Source organism: Chanos chanos, chromosome 7, assembly GCF_902362185.1.
Source record: "Chanos chanos chromosome 7, fChaCha1.1, whole genome shotgun sequence".
In the NCBI taxonomy this organism is placed as follows: Eukaryota; Metazoa; Chordata; class Actinopteri; order Gonorynchiformes; family Chanidae; genus Chanos; species Chanos chanos.
This window is the reverse complement of record NC_044501.1, coordinates 29,829,525-29,849,467: the sequence shown is the minus strand read 5'-3', so window position 1 is coordinate 29,849,467 and position 19,943 is coordinate 29,829,525. Positions and strand designations below refer to the sequence as shown.

The window sequence follows — 19,943 nt, the reverse complement described above, 5'->3', positions numbered from 1 at the left end:
CAGGTGAATTTCAAGGCGCTAATATTAGATTCCTTTATATCTTGCAGCAGTAGCAGTATTGTATTCGGCGTTATGGTCTGCTATGTTTTAATCTCGGTTCTTATGCTTCTGGTACTTGGAGCTCTGTAAGGAACCTGATGATAGCACCATGAAACTCAGCTGTTGAGACCGGTGGAATGCGTCAACGCTGATCCACAGAAACACTCTGGGGCACGCACACAAAGCTGACAAAGTTTCATATGAGCGAACGCGTTACTTTTCATTTTACGGGCTTTTACATGTTCAGTCAACACAAAAAGGTCAGATGATTTCTTTTTTAATGCATGAAAGGAGAGGGGAAAATGGCCTTCTTTGTTTGTTCTAGTTTTATTTCGGACGATGTCCTCGGTCAATTTAAAAAATGGTGTTTATTTACGAACGCACAACAGCAGTTTGATACAGTACAGTGTAAGATGTTTGATACGATACAGTGTAAGATGACCATCCATCTATTTGTGTGTACCCAGTGGCTAAGTAATATCGGCTAAACTGCGAGAGATTCTGTGAGAAGTTGGTTTTAAGGATTTGGATCTGTATGATGGAAAAAGTGGGCTTTCAGATGCAGTAGAGATGCCACAAAGATGGGCTCATGAAACACCAGCTTTTGGGCCAAGTTGCTAGGAGTGAATTTTCCTGGTTAAAACTCGTAAGACGTGAACAAGAACTACAGCTCTGTCAATTTTAACTGAAACGGAATAAATTTATTTCAGGTTTCATAAATCTGTATTTTTTTTTTAATAAAAGCTTTTATTTTGAAATGCGAACTGGCTTGTGTTGATTCTTCAGACGCGTTCCGTTTAGTTGGACTGTGTGAAATGCGACTTTTTTTTAAGATGACACACAGATGATTGGAAACAATTCAGTCTTAGATTTATGGTGCTCAGTCATTCTGAGCAAAACATGACGGAAAAATTGATGGAGAAACAGGTGAAAGTACATATAAAAAGGGATAAAGACGACAAGGCCGGACTCACTTTTTTACAGTTTATTTCATCATGTAGCATCCTAATTCCTTTCAGAAAACCAGGGGTAAAATTACAGCAGGGGAAAAAAATATGAGGAAACCATCCTGTTATTCTGCACTGATCAACGCCTGTTTGCCTTTGTGCACTGTTTGCAGACACACGCGTACAACTTTTTTTTTGGTCTTCTTTGCCTCCCAGCTCAGGGTGTCCCTTTATATACCTCACACCAAACAGGATCGGCTCCCCAAGTGCAAACTGACTCAGGGCAGATATGCACACCCGCTGTGTCAGGGATTAAGAATGTTCAAAATTGCACGATAGCGCACGCTCTCCTAATTTCACTCTTGCTGTTTCACCCGCAGCTTCCTCCTCCATCCTGAGTTAAGGTGACTTGAACTGAGCTTTGGAACACCTGATTCAAATTATAACTCATAAAATCACATGAAGGCAGGTGAGTCGACTTCAAACCAGCGCACAAAACGGGAACAGAGCGGGAAACCAAACCCTAGGACTCTACTTTAAACCGCTGCCAAGTACAATTCGAAATTATCTAAATACGTCAGCTAATTAATGAAGTCAGTGAGTTCTGGGTTAAAGGAAAGAATTCAGTCGTTTAGCGTCTCCTGCTGACTCAGTGTGAGGATTGGAGAATGTGGTGTCAGAAAAGAAACGAGTGCCAAACTTCGTAGTCACGAAAATATAAAGGAAGAGGAGGACATATGAAAGGAATTAAAATATCTCAGCGCAGCGGTTAATGATTAGGACAATAGCCTAAATAAATAAATAAAAAACACACCGTTATTCTGTTTAGTGAATTGGCTCTAAGAATCTCATGGTTTATGATCACAGACACACTTATGTACACTGTAAACTGGAGAAACGTGTTCAGAGCTGACTGTGAAAGTTTGTGTTTCTGACGAATTTGTAAGAGAAATGGTCTCACCGCTGTGTGTTTACATGTGTAGGCTATATGAGACCTAGAAAGAACGTTTCAGGACCGTTAATTGTATAAAATGCGGAAATATCGTGCTTTTTCAAAATCATCTTTCATGTGCAATGCAGTGTGTAAACAAACGTGCAGTGTCATGTATCGTGAGCTGTTTGGTGTTTTTGTGTCAGTTTAGCGCATGGTTGTCTTACGTATTTGGCTCCATGCCCTTCTCAGATAAAGGGCAGTGAGGTACAATTTGACCTCTCACGTCCAGTCTACCGAGTAACTTACACACAGATACACACACAGAGGCGAGAGTTGACCTTACGGTCACTATACACATAAACTCTCTCTCTCTCTCTCTCTGTATGTATGTGCTTAGACTGTTGGTGTCAATTGATTCATTCAGAACTAGCTGACTGTAATGACTTCCCATTTTGGCCAGTAGGGGGAGACATTGATCCGTAAGAATGTGGAGAAAGGTTGAGGAGCTGTATTCATTGCTGGGGGCAATGGAGGTCCAATTGCCCTTTTTATGAGGGTAAGAAGAGGCTGACCCCTCTCTCACACTCTGTGTCTGTGTGGCTGGAGCACTTTCTCTCACACACACACACAGACTTTTATAGCTCTCTCTCCCTCTCCTGACCCCATGCTACCAAGGTGAGGTGATGTGTGTGTATTTCAAATAGTGGTGTGTGGAGACGTGGAGGGAGTGCTTTTCCCCAGAGCTATTAAACCTGCCTTCTGTCAATCATCAATTCAGTGTGTGTGTTTGTTGTCACTGTCTCCCTGTCTCTCTCTCTCTCTCATATATCTGTGTGTGTGTGTGTGTGTGTGTGTGTGTGTGTGTGTGTGTGTGTGTGTGTGTGTGTGTGTGTGTGAAAAATGGGATGCTGTGCTTCATTGTCCAACTCTACGATATCATCAATCACTTCTGTGCTTTCGCCTTCACTTGCAGACCTCAGACAACCAGAAAAAGGCACAGACAGACAGAAAGAGAGAGCGAGAGAGAGAGAGAGAGAATGAAAGAGAGAGGAAGGAAGGAAGGAAAAACAGACTCTACAAGTGAGCAGACAAAGAGAGATAAAGGTCTGCAGAAAGAAGCTCCTTTATTTTTATCTGTTCTATTACTCTAATGCATTTAATATGTTTTGATTCAACATCATTCTCATATTTCTGATAAGATGTACTAGAGTGTTTGTTGATGGTGTTGTAGTGTGTGTGTGTGTGTGTGTGTGTTGAAGTCTTTAAGTTTGAGTTTTTTTTATGTATGTTGAAGTGCTGTGGAGCTGGGTTAAGATGCACTGAATCGATTAGCATTGATCTGATCTGAGTTTCCCTTCACCTCAAGCTAAGCTTAGGACAGGTCAGGTTTTGATTGCTATGTAGATAATGGTTTGATTGTGTAGGCAGAGACCAAGCTGACATCATTTTATTTGCTGTTGTGTAGAGTAATTTTTGCACATTGCAGAAAAATATGCTGTGTGTGTGTGTGTGCGTGTGCGTGTGTGCGTGTGTTTGAAGTGACATAAGAGGGTTACGTTACTTCACTGATGACTAATAAGGTGACAGCTAGATATTGTGGAGATGTCTTAATTACAAGGGCATTAAAATGACAAACAATGAATAATCTTTAAAAGTGTGTGTGTGTGTGTGTGTGTGTTTAACAGAGAGGGAGAGGGAGGAGATACTTATTGTTCTGGGCGTTCACCAAGGTCATTAGTAAAATATCAATATAAAGTATAATTGGCCACCTGTTTTGTCTGTTGGAAAATAAATCAACTTAAATCTCTCAGAAAAAGGCTGAGAAGCAGATTGTGTGGAGCTAATAAATGAAGGAAATATTCTTCATAATTGACAATATTCCTTCACTCGATCACTGGAATATGAGTATGTAATTATGCCCATTTGTTTTATATGACCGTGTAAACAAGCAGACTGGAGTTCAAATTGTGCTCAGATCATGTGTTAAATCAAGCCAACCCTCGCCCCCCCCACAGACAGATGCACCAACAACATAAGTTCAGAGCTATTAGACTGTTCATCTCCAATCTGCTACACTCACATATAAGTGTTGTTTTGACCTTTATTGCATACAGTTGTTCTGTTTCAAGGCTGTCATGCTGGAGGGAAGAGGAGGGGCATAGGACAGACCAGAACTGGATGTGACCTTAACTCTGGAGTAACTTGTGCCTCACACAAAGACAGCAACCGGACGAGAGGCAGAGTCCTACGAGCCAACAGTTGCCTACTATTAAATCAACATCTCTGTGTGCCCTGAAACAAGGATTCCAACCTTTTTGGCTCCTGTGATGGAACCCTAACCTGCTTAGGTCCTAACATTTTTAGTTCTGGGCTCCACAGACAGAAGGAGTGACAGACGTAATTCACTACAAACATGGTGTTTTGTTTTCTTCTCTCACAAACAAAAGCATTACAGGATGCCTCTCCTGCAAAGCAAGGCCCAAGCAGTGGAACTCTACCATCTGTCAGAAACTGCAATCTCCAGCTCCTCAGAGAATGTTAACAGCAATCATCCATGTGTGTGGTTGAATCCAGACAGGGGATAGTAATGTCATCTGGAGTGGACAAATGGATTGTGAAACATAGGTTCCTGCCCTAGTATCCTGGAACAATATCTGAGAGTGAAGTTGCACAGATTTCCACTCACCTGTGATCATCACACCTGCTTACTCTTCAGTTTGACTCTAATATCTCTGAACATTGGTGTGTATGATGTTTGAGATGTCAGGATCTTTTTGAGCGATCCATGACCTTATTGCTTTAAGGTAGTGTGGCCGAGCGGTCTAAGGCGCTGGATTAAGGCTCCAGTCTCTTCGGGGGCGTGGGTTCGAATCCCACCGCTGCCAGAGGCATTATGGTATTTCTTTCGTACTTGAATGGCAACGGTCCTGAAATGGAACGCTACGCGAGATGTCCTGACAGACTATGGCGGTGTCCCAAATGGCATACTACATACTAGTCTCATACTGATCTTGACGTAAAAGTAGCATGCAGCGCATGAAAAATAACTTTGTCGGCTACTACATCCGATGATGCAACGCATTGATTTCTGCATATTTTAGTGTAATGAGTCTTCATATGTTTTCTTACAGAGATACTTTTGATAGATGTTTGTTCTAGTCATGTACTATACTGTATAGTAGGATGGGGAGTAGTGTGCAGTACACAGTGTACACTGGGCCAGTATGCAGTACACTAGTATGGCATTACATACACAGCCTATATGAAGCCTACCCATCCAACAAAGGGCGTGTGTGGAGATGGCAGTAAGCTGCATTTTGGAAGTGTCTTTAAACCAGTGTTAATTTGGTCAACAGAATTTGAGATGTCGAGGACCTCTTACTGACTGTCTTAAGGACGAGGGTGTGTTGTCACCGATACACAAATGCAACCTGATAGACACAGACTTTGACAAGTAATTTACTTCACAATTAAAGCAAATGCCACGCTGGTGACGAAAAATGGTTTACAAGAGCCCCTTCTGTACACACCACTGCTGATTTCAAGAGGTACACTATGGGCCTCCACTGACCAGGGAAAAATATCACTACACTTATCACTACCATTACGACATTCATTTATGTCATTTTAAATTGCACCCTGAATTGGAGTATAGGTAGGACGCAGGTAGGTCAAACTACAGTGCCATCTAGATGTTAAATCTCAAGAGCTGACAATCTACAAATCAGATCTTTTGAGCGAAGTCATGGCATTAATGATATTCAAAGGCAACCCGGTAGAGACGGACTTTGACATGAAATTGACCTCTTCCACAATTAAAGAAAACGTTGATAGTTGTGTTGGGAGGGACACCACCACTAACTAGAGTCAATAGTGCTGGAGAGTCAAACTTATACTTAGAGGATCAGTCTTGCACTGGCTGGAGAGGGCAGGTGGATGTCTGTACATATTACAGCTGACCAAGTTACATTTCTCAAATAAATGATAGAAAATAAGATCACTAAAAATCTGAGGACAGCATTTTAAAAGAAACTGGCAATTGCATAATTTAAATTGTTTCACAAACGACATTGCATCCCATATGACTTAAGTTCATAATCACAAAAATGATCCAAATTCAAGCGATCACTCCAAGGAGAGCGTCTTCAACATTTGAAATAAACCCTTAACAGTTTTTCATGATACGTTATCTTTCATTGGCATGCTTGTTTCCTGCTGTTGTTAACCAAGTGATACATGGGGTCATGTGGTGGAATTAGACATTTGTAATGTCTCTTGTTGGCACAAAAGAGTCCAACGTTACTTGGCAGTTCATTACTATGGTACTACTAGTGCTGCTCCTCAATATATCCAGCTATCTGAGCTACGATAGATTGATACCAGTACATATAACTATAGTGCCATCTACTTGTTACTCCCGAAACTGCACAAAGCTATCTAAATTAAACTAATATCCCAACCATTGCTGCCACCAAAATCTTTGACAGCCTGTCAGACGTTGCCCTTAAAAGACATTTTCAGGGTAGCGTGGCCGAGCGGTCTAAGGCGCTGGATTAAGGCTCCAGTCTCTTCGGGGGCGTGGGTTCGAATCCCACCGCTGCCAATTTGTTTGTTCTTCCTCACACTTTGTCACAGAAGTCTCCCAAGTGTTATGAGAATGAAAGCTGTCTGTGATGTCCAAAAAGGGTTGCCCATCTAGCTGAACGTGTGTGTTCATAAGCAGCTGCATGTTTCCTTCTCTAAGGAAATTTATGTTGCTGTGTTTTTAACCTGCCAAGCCCTGGAGCTAAATCAGAGACTTTAAGCTTGATATTGAAAGAAACAAAATCGGCATGAAAAATGAAAAATAGAACATTGGCATTGAAACACCTGTGTTGAAATTAACTTTGGGCCCTAAAAAGATGTTTTGACGCTTTTTCGACGTTTATTCTGATGTGCTTTTCAATGACTAATCATTTTTTTGTTTCTTCAAAAACACGCCTGGAGAGTTCATGCATTCACTGCGTCATGTAGCCTAGTAGGACAGACTACTGCGCGTGTCTATCTAACCACAGCTAAACTAACATGAACTAGCTACAGTAGGCGTTAGCCTTGCTCCAACTGGGCATCTACCAGATGGCACAAAGTAAAAAGTTAGCTTTATGCCATCCCCGTTTATTTGGGGACAACAAAAACCAAAAACACATACTTATGGTTTAGGTTGTCTATCCCAGAAGTACACTCGGTGAAGTCGAAACGTAGACGATTACAGTCGGAGCTGTTTTCAGTGCCTATGCTCTATTTTTACTTTAGTTTTCCTTAACCAATGCTGAGTTTTTTATTTCAATGCCAAACTTAAAGTCTCTGATTTAGCCACATACCAAGCTATCTTAGAGTTACAAGTTTACATACATAAAATGCAAGAAGGCTGGACTACAATACCTGACACTACTTTGTTGACAAAGCAAAAAAACTCACCTTTGGCGTTCAGTCTGTAGTGTACGTCACATCTGTTTTTCATCTGTTTGACAAACTTGGTAAGAATTAACGCCACTTGTCAAAACAATGAGCAGAACATCTGGACGACCTCGGGAGTGTTAAAAATCTTTGACTTTCATTGAGAAATCGTCCTTTACAGCCAATAGAAGAAAAGGTAGTGTGGCCGAGTGGTCTAAGGCGCTGGATTTAGGCTCCAGTCTCTATGGGGGCGTGGGTTCGAATCCCACCACTGCCAAATGCATTATCCTATTTCTCCTGTCATCTCCTAAACATTATGGTTTCTGCAGTTAGAACTAAAAGCTCCCTACTAGCTCCTTTCCGCTGGTTTGGCGCCAGTTCTGCTTTGGTGTCTTATGAGAACCGCCCTGCATTCGCACGGGTTTGGGATCCGAACGTTAAATAGCGAAAGTTGGAGTACTTTCCGTGGGGAAAAAATCATGGCAGACAGAACACAATTTTTATAAATTTACTTTTATGCTAGGCTTCCACACAGCGAAACACCTCGCAAATTTCACCCCACCACATTTCACTCTGGGGGCAAAATTCACGAAAACAGCAAGCCTGTCACCTAGCTCAAAAGTATAAGTGCTTAAATGAAGGTCTACAGTGGTCTATTTGAACCAGCCAGAGCCACTGAAAGAGTTTTTTCGACCACTCTGGCTTCGCTCTACCCATCTACACTCAGGTAACATGAACAAGAACCCATGTGGTCATTCGGCACAAAGATGCCGGTCGACACGCTTGTTTGCCTTTCAGCCCCTTTTAACAAGTTTGCGAGACCAAGCATTCGGAACGAACTTGTACCCGCCTATTTCATCAACGTCAGAATGTCCACAGTGCACTCGCCGTTCTCAGTGTGAACGTACATTTAGGCCATGCCCACATCGTGGGTGAAAACAATGCTGCATTTTCCATTGATTTGCACTGTACAGCTCTTTATTGTCTTAAAACTAAAATCGCAACCATGCTACAAAGCTGTTGCATAGTGGGTTGAACAGCAAATAAGATAACTAACCCTGATTTAAGCTTTTGCAGGATTCCAACAACGCAAACCGGAGCCAAAAAGACGTAATAGTTAGCTTAAAGCTATTAACAGACAGGAGGGCTCCCTAGCCACGGGGACTTTGTGCTCCACCTACCCAGATAGAATGTCATGACAACGAAATTAACGCTAATAGTAGTGCCAGTAATATGTAATACTAGGCTTACACTTGAACATTTGATATTGTATGACAATAAGTTCATACAACATTGATTCAGATTGAGGAGCTCAAACTGCAATCTCATATGAGAAAGGCAGCTTTATATTTTGGGCTCCCCCCAAAAGAGGTAGGAATGCAATGAAGACTAAAAGTTGAAGCACCAATAGGAAAAGTCAAGGATACAGCACAATGTTAATGGTCAAATAAGCCAGCATCAAAGACACGTAAAAGTGTTTTTGTTACACAGAAATGTTGTGTTCTGTAAATAAATGAACCATTTCATTGAAGTTAATTATGAAATTATAAAATTAAACAACTTAAATTATACTAGTGCAACTGCATTATTAAGTTATTTCTTTATTGTTTCAGGTTTACAAATTGGCCTTTGAACTGGCTAGTTATTATAAATTGACATTTACTTCTCAATGGACAGAAAATGGCATGACAAGTGAAAGTTGGATGCTAGACAACCACTCCTCCCATGTGCAGAGGTGGACAAAGTACACAACTCCATTATTTGAGTCAAAGTATAGATACTCCTGGTCAGTGGTGGAGGAAGTACTCAAACACTGTACTTAAGTAAAAGTACAAATAAACAGACAAAAATGTACTCTAGTAAAAGTAAAAGTACCACATTAACCTTTTTACTTGAGTAAAAGTAAGTAAGTACCTGCTTTTAAATATACTTAAAGTATTAAAAGTAAAAGTATTTGCTGAATGTATTCCCTAATGCAATGGTCTACAATATCATTGTGTGCCTACTGTATGTATATTTTGTTTAAAACATCAATAGTATAGGCTGTGCCATTTTAATTAACAATGCTGCAGATGATGCTACTGATAACACTGGCAGACAATCTCTTATCAATTATTTGAAAGGTTATTGTTTTTATTGTGTTTACCCTCTGTGACACAGTTCACAGAGGAATCAGAATCATTCCACACTTGGAATCAGAATTTCAGGGGTGACCTGCAGAGTTAAATGCCATTAAGCAAAATAAGAGAGGACTGATTATACCTTTGAAAGTTTTTATTTAACTGTAAATAAACCAAACACTGCAGTAAACACATTCAAGTCAAAGTTGTCTGCCTGAAAAAAAGGGGCATTAAACACACCTAACAAAGGAATAGGCACTGATCCTAACACAGGATTTCAACATATTATCTATTACAAAATTTATACTTTTGTGAGACGTCTGTTCTTACAGGAGATGGAAATTTGGTTTGGCTCAATATAAGCATGCCAAGTGGGGTTGACAGTCTGACTTTTAAATTCCATTTTATTGTAATTAAGACAAAGGTATCTTTAAAGTAATTACTACGATGTTAATCCTGTCATTCTATAATACCAACTAATTTTAAACCTTAACTCTGAAGGAGCACAGGGCTAAAGAGCCCCTAGCCACACAAGCAACATAAGCACCGCTGTTCCCGGGATCTAGCATCCAAGCAAACACCCAGGACCAAGACTACATTGCGTTAGCAACATGCATGTGGTACTTGCCAGTTAACGCTAGTTTATAATTATTTAATCATGTTTACTTGTTGCTATGGTGCATTTGAACAAGACTCTAGCTGAGGTTACATAACACTTCACTAACCTAAATTAATTTAACATGCAAAAGTCAGGTAGCGTTAAGCAACCTAACTTACCTCAATATGTTTCTTCAAACTTGACGGCGAATTTTTGAAAGCTAGTATCTCGTGTTTTCGAGGGAGACCAAGATGGCACCGGAATCTCCATGAATCATTTTTAGAACCGGTTATCTCAAACAACTCTTAAATAAGGCCATGGGTGGCGCATGTCTAATGGCCGAATCTCCTTGCTGGCCTCTCTCGAATCCATTTTGGGTGTTTTATCACCGGTTAGTGGTGCTGCTGATGCTGCTGCTGCGGGCGCGCCCCGCTCGTGTTGAAGGAGGGTCTAACATTACCTGCCCGCTTTGATTGGTTCAGTAGACCAATTCCCCTCTCGCCATTGATTACTTTAAAACTAACAAACAAACAAAAAAACGCAATGTGACTGTAACGTGTAACGCAACGCATTGTAGAAATGTAGTGGATTAGAAAGTATAGATACTTGCTGTAAAATGTAGTGGAGTAAAAGTCAAAAGTACCCACAACTAAATCTACTTAAGTAAAGTACAGATACATGAAAAATGTGCTTAAGTACAGTAACGAAGTACATTCCACCACTGCTCCTGGTCAAATATTACTCCACTAGTAAGTGAAAGTTGTTCAGCCGAATTTTTACTTGAGTTAAAGTACTGGAGCACTTGCCTTTAAAAATACTTAAGTATTCAAAAGTACATTTTCTTTTTAATGTCAGCACATTGTTGTATTGTTGCCACAATGCATTTACACAACCTAATGACTCTGAAACAACCTACTGAACGCACTGACTTGTTTGTAGAACCTGTAGGATAAAAAGCTTGTGCAATATGCTACAAAGCCTATAGAAACACAGTTGAATCGACAAAAGTACAGCCATTTTTGTTTTCATTTTTTTTATTTAACACCCCCAGTTGTCAGCAGGCTGCAGCAGAGCCCCATCATGGTCAGGAAGAGGGTCCTTAATGTAACTAAGGCCTAAATCAGAAACAATGACAGTTTTTTAATTATTATCTTTTTCATCATCGTTGTCATGATCATCATGATTAAGCAAGTCAGTAAACAAGTATACAAGTTCAGTATTTAAAAAAGCAGAAATGAGAACCGACCATAGAACATTACGTTTTTTTTTCTTACCTAGTTTGAGGACGTCTTTATCTCTGGTCCAGGATGTTTTGAACTTTGGATTAAGAATGGCTGCAGCAACCAGCTCTGGGTCAGACATCATTTCCCCAAACCGTTTCTTCAAACCATCTTGCAGGACATCAACTAGTGGCTTGCAGAATCGCAGTGACACTCTTTGTTTTCCCAAGCTTGGCGATCAGGGTGGTGATTGTAGGGAGCAGCCATCCCATCTGAATGTTAGATTCTCCCAGTAGTATGTTTTTCACCTTAGCAACTGAACTCATTGTGGTGGTATATTCACCCAAAAAGGCAATGTCAGCTGGACTGTACCTAACACACACAAAAGAAAACAAAACATTTTTTCCAATTCTTCCATATAGAACCACCATTCAGGCATATTTAATCTAACAGACCGGTTATTTCAGATTATACAGGATGTTATGTGATTATTCCTTGTCCTTTGGACAAATCATGCACAAAGGTTCAGAACTAGAGCTAGCAGGGTAAGTGATTAGTGTAATAAATCTAACCATTACAACTTTTTTCAGTCACAGGACTTCAAAAAGGTAAGTACTATGATTCGTTGGAAACCTTTCTACAGGTTCAGCGTAGAGGAACTGTAAGTATTAGTACTGTAGGTAATGAATCAGAAAGAGAACACACACCCATTCAGACATTCACTACTTACATGGGAACACTGAGTGCAGCACAGACAGCTCTAACAGCCCCCTCTCCTTGGTCTTTGAGTACTCTCACGAGGCGCTCCACAGCCAAATAAAAGGAGTTCCATCTTGTTGCATTAAGCTGTACCAGCTGAAGTTTGCAGTGCTCTTCAACCACCTCTGCAGCAGTAGTGGACCTTGCAGTCTTATTCCAGAGAGTCTGAGACTTCGAGATGGCTGACCTCGACAACTTCTTGTAGGCCTGTGTCCTATTTGCATTACTGGCATCCTCTGTAGAAACCAAACTTAGCAAATGGCAAGCACACCGATGATGCTTCGGCAGTTGGTACTGAAGGCCATCATCTTCAGCCATAATGTCTTCAACACTGATGAACTCCGCTTCCATCTCCTCATTATCAGGCCCATCATTTTGCTTTTCTTCTTCCTCGGTTACCTCTTCAGCAGTAACATTGTTGTTTTCATCTTCTTCAAACACACAAAATGCTTTCATGAAGTTTAAGCCATTATCAGTTGTGGTTCTGACTATTTTCTCACGGATTTCATACTCTGAGTGCATGTTATTCATCGCACATGCCAAGGCATCGAATGTATGAGTGCCCTTCAACTGCCTGCACGCAAGACCAACAAAATGCCTCTTAAAACTGCTGGGATCCAGCCAATGTGCTGTACCTCCAATAAAACTCCTTCTCCTTGCAGTCCAGTGTAACGGAGTTAGAAAATGAAGTAAATATTTATTATCATTTTGCTATATAAATTTCATAGAGTTAAGCATAAAGAAATGGTGTTTAAGAGCCCCCTAGTGGTGTGTGATTTGCCGCAGATTGTTTAATTTTGGTCCCTCCGAGTTGCCGTACCCCAGTAGAAGAATTCCTCTTGCTGCGGGTACGTTAATGCATTTCTCCTCATTTCATTTTTAATAAGAATTTGAGAAATAATATGTTATAATCTAAAAACTTCACTGCACTTTGACCATTGGTTATACTAGCAAATATATTGAAGATAAAAGTAATGTTTTGTTAGATAGTTACAAGTTCATGGGCGTTTTTCATTTTACAATTTAGTGTGTAGTTAACTGGCGCCAAATTTTTGTTCCGACCGTTCGCTTTGCTAGTATAATGAGTGATTGATTTTGTCTTATAGTGCATGTGTTTTATGTTCTCTCCCCCTTTTGTCTACTCAAGGTCTGCGGTAGTCACACGCCATTGTCTTTTTGAAGAAATTAAAATTTTCTGTTAATTGCCTTCCAGGTACGTTTCATGTATATAGTTTCTTTACATTTTTGTAACATGCTAACGAATGTATCAAGCTAGTATAGGCTGGTAATAAGAGTGTTTCTGTGTTTTATAAAAAAAAAAAATGTTTCTTCTGTATTCTGGCATTGAAGTTGTGGATTGAGTGGAGTGTATGATTGTCGTTGTCGTTCGGTATGTGTGTGTGGGAAAACGCCCCAGTAGAAGAATTCCTCTTGCTGCGAGTCTGCGGTAGTCACACACCATTGTCTTTTTGAAGAAATTAAAATTTTCTGTTAATTGCCTTCCAGAATTAAATACAGATTGAACCAGTCTCGTGTTCGCTTCCATTTCTTGGAGGAGAAGAGATCCGTTACACCAGCAATCAGTTGTTGTGGCAATGTATGCAGTCTTCCTCATTGCTTCTTTCATTTGCTCCTTCATCACTGCCGTGGCTTTATTAATCTTGTGCGGCGCAGTGGTTCGAGATAGGACACTGCAGTTTGGCTGTAGATCTTGGATAAGGCTTTGGAATGACGGCTGTCCAACAAGAGAGAAGAGCTGGAGACTCTGAACTATAAAGCTGAGTACTGCATTGTCAACACTCTTCTGAGAGACTTGCTTTGTTTCTTCAAGCCTCATCTGTTTGATATTTGAGGAAGATGTCCCAGCCTCAGCTTTTCTCTTGCAGGCAGTTGTAGTCAGTTCACTATATTTCTTCAGGTGACATCCATGCTTCCTCTATAAAAGACAGTTATATTTAACTGTATTACTTCAGTTAAATAGTCTGTAGGTTAACTCAGATTGGTGATAAAAGGATAAACACTTCATGTTGTAGGCTAGCTGAAATGTGAAACAGTTGGATGACCCTCACTTACCCCCTCCCCCTAACCTTTTTTTTTTTTTTTTTAAACTAGGGCTGCGTCCTACATGCATCCACTGCCCTTGCGTGACGTTACTAATAGTACTGTGTTTATTTGACAAAATTAAAACATATATTTCTGAAAGGACAGCAACATTAACTCAGCATTTTCGCTAGCTAACTATTAGTATGTGTCAGCAGTGGATTCACACAGGACCCGGTTACCCGTTCACGTGCTGTGTTAGCAGCACTTGGGGTCTGACTCTGTCACCATATTCGTCACACGTTCACAAACATATTACTCGCAATTTTCAAGTCGCATCACAGCGAATATGATTGTATAAATGAGCAGTGAGCACTACATCACAGCCACCTACAAAAAAAAACTAGCATGTGAACACTTACGGGAGCAAGTTAGCTTGAAGACCGGTTGAGACATAACATCGGTCCAATTTTTATGGATTTGCCCGCCAAGTCGTGTTATTGATCAATAACACGACTTGGCGGGCAAATCCATAAAAATTCATTAAAAAGTCATTTGACCAACCAAAGCATAAAATCTGCAACCACAACAAGCAGAGACAACTTTGTTTAAAATGTTTACTGGATTTAAACAAATGTTTACATACCTCGACATGCTTTTTCTCAGATTGGACGGCGAATTTTTGAAGGCATTGATGTGCAGCAAACAGAGCAAACATTTAAAACGATACGAATCCTTCCTCATTTCAGAAATCTCAAACATGGACTCCACATATGGCCATGGATGCTCTGGGGAGGAACCTGTATTTTTATTTTCATCTTTATCTTCTGTAGTAGTACTCATCATTACAACTGCCAAGTTCAACTGTTCAAAAAATGCAGCACGCACTGAATTTGACTGACAGCGTAGGAATAATTTACTGTGATTGGTTTTTCCCTGTGGCGAACACAATATGGCCTATCGCATTTTAGAAAAGAAAATTTGTCCGCTGACTTCAAAGTGATGCCTCCAAGTAACGAGTAACGACAACCTTCATAGAAATGTAATGGAGTCCAAAGTACAGTATTTGTCTTTCAAATGTAGTGGAGTAAAAGTGATAAGTTTCCAAAAAAAGTGATACTCAAGTAAAGTACAGATATCGAAAAATATACTTAAGTACAGTACTGAAGTAAATGTACGTCGCTGCTGTCCACCCCTGCCCATGTTCCAGTTGAGGCAGTTGATATCCGTCAGGAAAAAGGGGTGGTTCTCTTGTCATTTCCACCACACTGCACACACCATCTGCAACCACTGGATAAAACCGTTTACGGACCTCTGAAAAGTCACCTGAACAATGAGATGGACAAGTGGCACCGGCAGCACCCAGGAACTACAGTCACCATCTATGACCTGCCAGAGACAGCGAACAACATCTTGCTGCTGGCAGCATCCCCTCAGAACGTAAAGCACGGATTTCGCTGCACTGGAATCTGGCCATGTAATGGAGAAGTCCTCAGTGAAGACAGCTTTCTCCCAGCTTCGGTGAACAACAAACCCCCTCCTGCCGCATCTCCTCCTGACCCATCCACTGCCTCATCTCCATTTCCCCCCAGGCCATCCACTTCTGCATCGCCCCCGGGCCAACCACCTCTGCTCTATATGTCCCATCCCTGGCTCTTCCTGTGCCAAAAATGCCCATTAATTCAGAGGGTCATGAGGAAGTAAACCTCACTTTAGCTCTTGTTCTTCAAGAGGAAGAAAGTCACCACTGAAGTAAGCGAAATTAATTCATTTCACTTCTAGTAGTGTATGCCCATCAAATTTTGAAGATGAAATACTGATGCCTGTGTGTGTGTGTGTGTGTGTGTATTGATGTTCAGCAGGAGTATGTTCCAGATTTCTTACCAGAAATCCTAAGGCCATACCCCAAAGCTGGTCCCCAGAGGGCCAGTTGCCAACGGCGGAGGACAAGGGTCAGTGATATTCTCATGAAACACCTGTAAAGGAAGCCCTTGAGGGGGAAAAAAAGCGTTCCTTAAAGTTGAAACGGAAAATCTTACCTGAACAAAAGAGGGGAGGAAAAAGGCAAAAACAGAAAAGTACAGAGGACACTCAGTGTCTTGTCTGTGACGAATGGTATTCAAGGTCCCGGCCAGGGGAGCAATGGATTTCTTACTCCATCTGTGGCATGTGGTTGCATGTAGAATGCATGGATTGAGGCCACAACTACATTTGCCACTACTGTGAGTGACTGAGGTGACTAAATGAGAAAGTGACTGAATGACGTTATTTGTTTGGTTTTTATTAGGCTACTGTTATTGTTTGTATTACATATGTAGTTGTGCCACCTTCTGTGTTATTATTGCTGTTTGCAATTGCTGTTCAATGTTTTACAAATTCACTATTTTTAACTGTTGCTCAAAAAAATAAAATGATGAACTGACATTAAATATTTTGTAGGTCATTTTTTACATTTTACACTTGCAATGAATTGGTTAGGCAGCTTTGCAGCTTTACAGCATTACGGATGGGTGTTTCAACTGTACCTGACATGGGTGCAGTTGGAACAAAAATGCTCATTGCTTTTATGAAAAAGAGTCCAACGTTACTTGGCAGTTCATTACTACAGTACTACTAGTGCTGCTCCTGAATATATCCAGCTATCTGAGCTACGATAGAGTGATACCGGTACATATAACTATAGTGCCATCTACTTGTTACTCCCGAAACTGCACAAAGCTATCTAAATTAAACTAATATCCCAACCATTGCTGCCACCAAAATCTTTGACAGTATATGAAACCGTGCCCTTACGATACACTTTCAGGGTAGCGTGGCCGAGCGGTCTAAGGCGCTGGATTAAGGCTCCAGTCTCTTCGGTGGCGTGGGTTCGAATCCCACCGCTGCCAATTTGTTATCCTAATTCTTCCTCACACTTTGTCACAGAAGTCTCCCAAGTGTTATGACAATGACAGCTGTCTGTGATGTCCAAAAAGGGTTACCCATCTAGCTGAAGGTGTGTGTTCACAGGTAGTTGCATATTTCCCTCTCTTAGGAAATTTGTGTAGTTGTGTTTTTAACCTGCCAAGCTATCTTAGAGTTACAAGATTACATACATGAAACTCAAGGAGGCTGGACTACACTACATGACACCCCTGACAACAGAGGTGCTACTTTGCTGATAAAGCAGAAAACTCTAATAATGACAATGAAGAAAATTACGGGTATTTCCATTCACCTGTGGCTTTCAGTTTGTAGTGCTCATCACACGTTTTTCACACTGAATGTCTTTGTTTTGACACACTAGGTAAGAAGTAACACCACTCATCAAAACAATGAGCAGAAAGTCTCCAAGCTGTGTCTGGACGACCTCGAGAATGCGAAAAATCTTTGACGTTTGCTGAGACATTGTCCTTAACAGCTAAAAGAGAGGTAGTGTGGCCGAGTGGTCTAAGGCGCTGGATTTAGGCTCCAGTCTCTTCGGGGGCGTGGGTTCAAATCCCACCACTGCCAAATACATTATTCTATTTCTCTGACATCTCCAAAATTATGGTTTCTGAAGTTGGAACAAAAGGCTCCTTAAGATGTCCTGTCAGACCTGAGGGCTGTACTATGAAGTGAAGTAACTGGCGTATCGAGGTAACTCCTGTTTAAGTTAACTCAGAGTAAGTAATATACCTCCTAATAGAAGAGTAAACCTATGGCTTTATTCTCCTACCAAAACAAAGCCATAGGACTCTTCTATTAGGAGGTTTTCTACTTAGTCTGAGTTAACCAGAAGTTACCTGGATGAGCCAGTTACCTCGCTTCGTAGTACAGGCCCCTGAAGTCCACCCATCTGTTTGAAGGTGTGCGTTACCAAAGAGGATCCTGCTTCCTCGTTTAGTCCATTGTTAGTATTACCGGGGGGCAGTTGTTGCGATGATGGCTAAGGTGACCTGTTCAATGAGTAAATTAACAGTTAGCTAACTAGACATTGTCACATTGCATTGCGCAAATTAGTGAAGGCAAATACTTTAGCATTAATGAAAAATAATATATATATTTGTTAGTGACATCTCAGGCATGACTGTGGAAACAACTGTAAACAATTCTACTGGTGTTGGCATGCAATTAACATGAATGTGACCATTATGTACTAAGTCCCTTAAGTAAAAGTTTTCTCAAAGTCCCAAAGCTTGTGATTTAATTATGCTTTATTGCATCCTTGAGAGTATGATGGGTCCAGACAGATGTAGTGGAAAACTACCAAATTTCCCTTGGATATACAGAGGTATTAAAGCAAAAAGCTGAAAGATGTGGAAATACTCAAGTAAACAAATATCTCACACTTTGGAAATACAATACGATGAGTAAAAGACTGCTACCATCCATTCCTGAATGTAACTCTAAAAACAGAGTGGGTGATTTTCCAACACTGGGTTCCAACACTTGAGTAGGCCCATTTAAATGGTCAGTAATAAATGCCTGTACCTCTTTGGACAGCCTCTGCTTCTCTTCCTCTCCCAAGGCCCTCATTGATCTCATGGTTCCTGTTGCTACTTGCTGCTGCTCTTGAGGTGAGCTTTGGTCCCTGAAGGCAGACAGACCAACAGTGTTTGTTAGTATATGAACGAGACAGTATGTCATTGAAAATATCTACAAGTCCTGTCTTAGAAAACCAGAGGTAATACAAATCGTCTGTTTTAGAAATACTTTCTGGGAATGGCTGGGAAGATATCAAAATTGCTGGCTGGGCTTAACTTTGTTACACATAGGGTGACTACAGTTTCCAAAGATGCTGATGACTTAATTAGTTCCCTACATCTGAGTGTCTAAATCTTGTTACCATATAAGCTTACATCATGCATACATTTGGTTATGACAAGGTTCTATATTGAGAAGGTATGAACAATATTATTTGATCTTACCTTATGGCCTGCACACTGCTTGTGAAGCTCTGGAGGGCACGTTTGATGAAGACTGTTTCAATGTCCTTCTTCTGCAGCTGCTGGTACATCATAGGCGCTTTCGCACCGAACAGTTCTAGGGTCTAATTCGATAGGAATTACCCCCTGTGGAGCTTCCCCTAGAACTACATCCGTTCTAGGGCCTTTTTTCTGTTTGCTTTCGCACCGCCAGTAGGAACGCTGAAATGACGTAAGCCGGCCGACGGTATAGCAGCTAAGAGCTGTTGTTTACGACTAACCAGGATAGCTGCACATTTTGAAGTATAAATTTAATGACTTTTAAGACCTTTTAAATACCTCCAAAAGGAAAAAAAGAACCATTACTGCGGCAAAAGAAATCGACAAACTAGACTACAGTATACACAATGAGTTTTATTGAATTTGAATGACAAAAATATTGATTGCACATTAGATAACCGATAACTGCCTTCTCATTAACGAAAATAAAACTGTATGGCGAAAGACCCAGTCCAATGGAAAAAATAATTTCCCAATGCATTTATGCATTTACCACCGCAGTAGCAGTGAAGCACTTGATAGGCCTAGTACTTTTCGGGTGCTAGCATAGCGCTTGTGCCTGACCCTTGCTCGCGGCATCGTGTTTTTTTTTTTTTCCTTTTTCCCCGCCGCAGCCCTAAAATCGTAAGCTGGATAAACACATTCTTATTTTACGTTAAAATGCGGATCACAGCCACACAAGCGGACACACAAGCACCTACCGAAGCAGAGGGTACGCTACCTCTTCAATGTACAAATATACACTGGACGTTGCAAAATGGTCATTGTTGGGGGATATAAAATACCGGTAAAATAAAACATAAAAACTATGTGCCCCCTCCTACAATTCCAGACATTTTGAGACATGAATATCAAAAGCTAAATGAAATACGTTCTAAGACTTTATATTTTGCACTGATCTTTA

The 19,943-nt window shown here is 40.7% G+C and overlaps 5 non-coding genes across 5 annotated transcripts; all 5 read left to right on the top strand.

The window, feature by feature from the left end:
- Positions 1 to 4,723: 4,723 nt before the first annotated feature.
- trnal-aag (transfer RNA leucine (anticodon AAG)) lies at positions 4,724 to 4,805 on the top strand. The gene has a single exon. It is a non-coding gene; the product is annotated as a tRNA-Leu (tRNA).
- Positions 4,806 to 6,441: 1,636 nt separating this feature from the next.
- trnal-aag (transfer RNA leucine (anticodon AAG)) lies at positions 6,442 to 6,523 on the top strand. Its single transcript has one exon. It is a non-coding gene; the product is annotated as a tRNA-Leu (tRNA).
- A 1,028-nt stretch (positions 6,524 to 7,551) lies between these two features.
- trnal-uag (transfer RNA leucine (anticodon UAG)) lies at positions 7,552 to 7,633 on the top strand. Its single transcript has one exon. It is a non-coding gene; the product is annotated as a tRNA-Leu (tRNA).
- A 9,266-nt stretch (positions 7,634 to 16,899) lies between these two features.
- On the top strand, positions 16,900 to 16,981 carry trnal-aag (transfer RNA leucine (anticodon AAG)). Its single transcript has one exon. It is a non-coding gene; the product is annotated as a tRNA-Leu (tRNA).
- A 522-nt stretch (positions 16,982 to 17,503) lies between these two features.
- On the top strand, positions 17,504 to 17,585 carry trnal-uag (transfer RNA leucine (anticodon UAG)). The gene has a single exon. It is a non-coding gene; the product is annotated as a tRNA-Leu (tRNA).
- Positions 17,586 to 19,943: the final 2,358 nt, after the last annotated feature.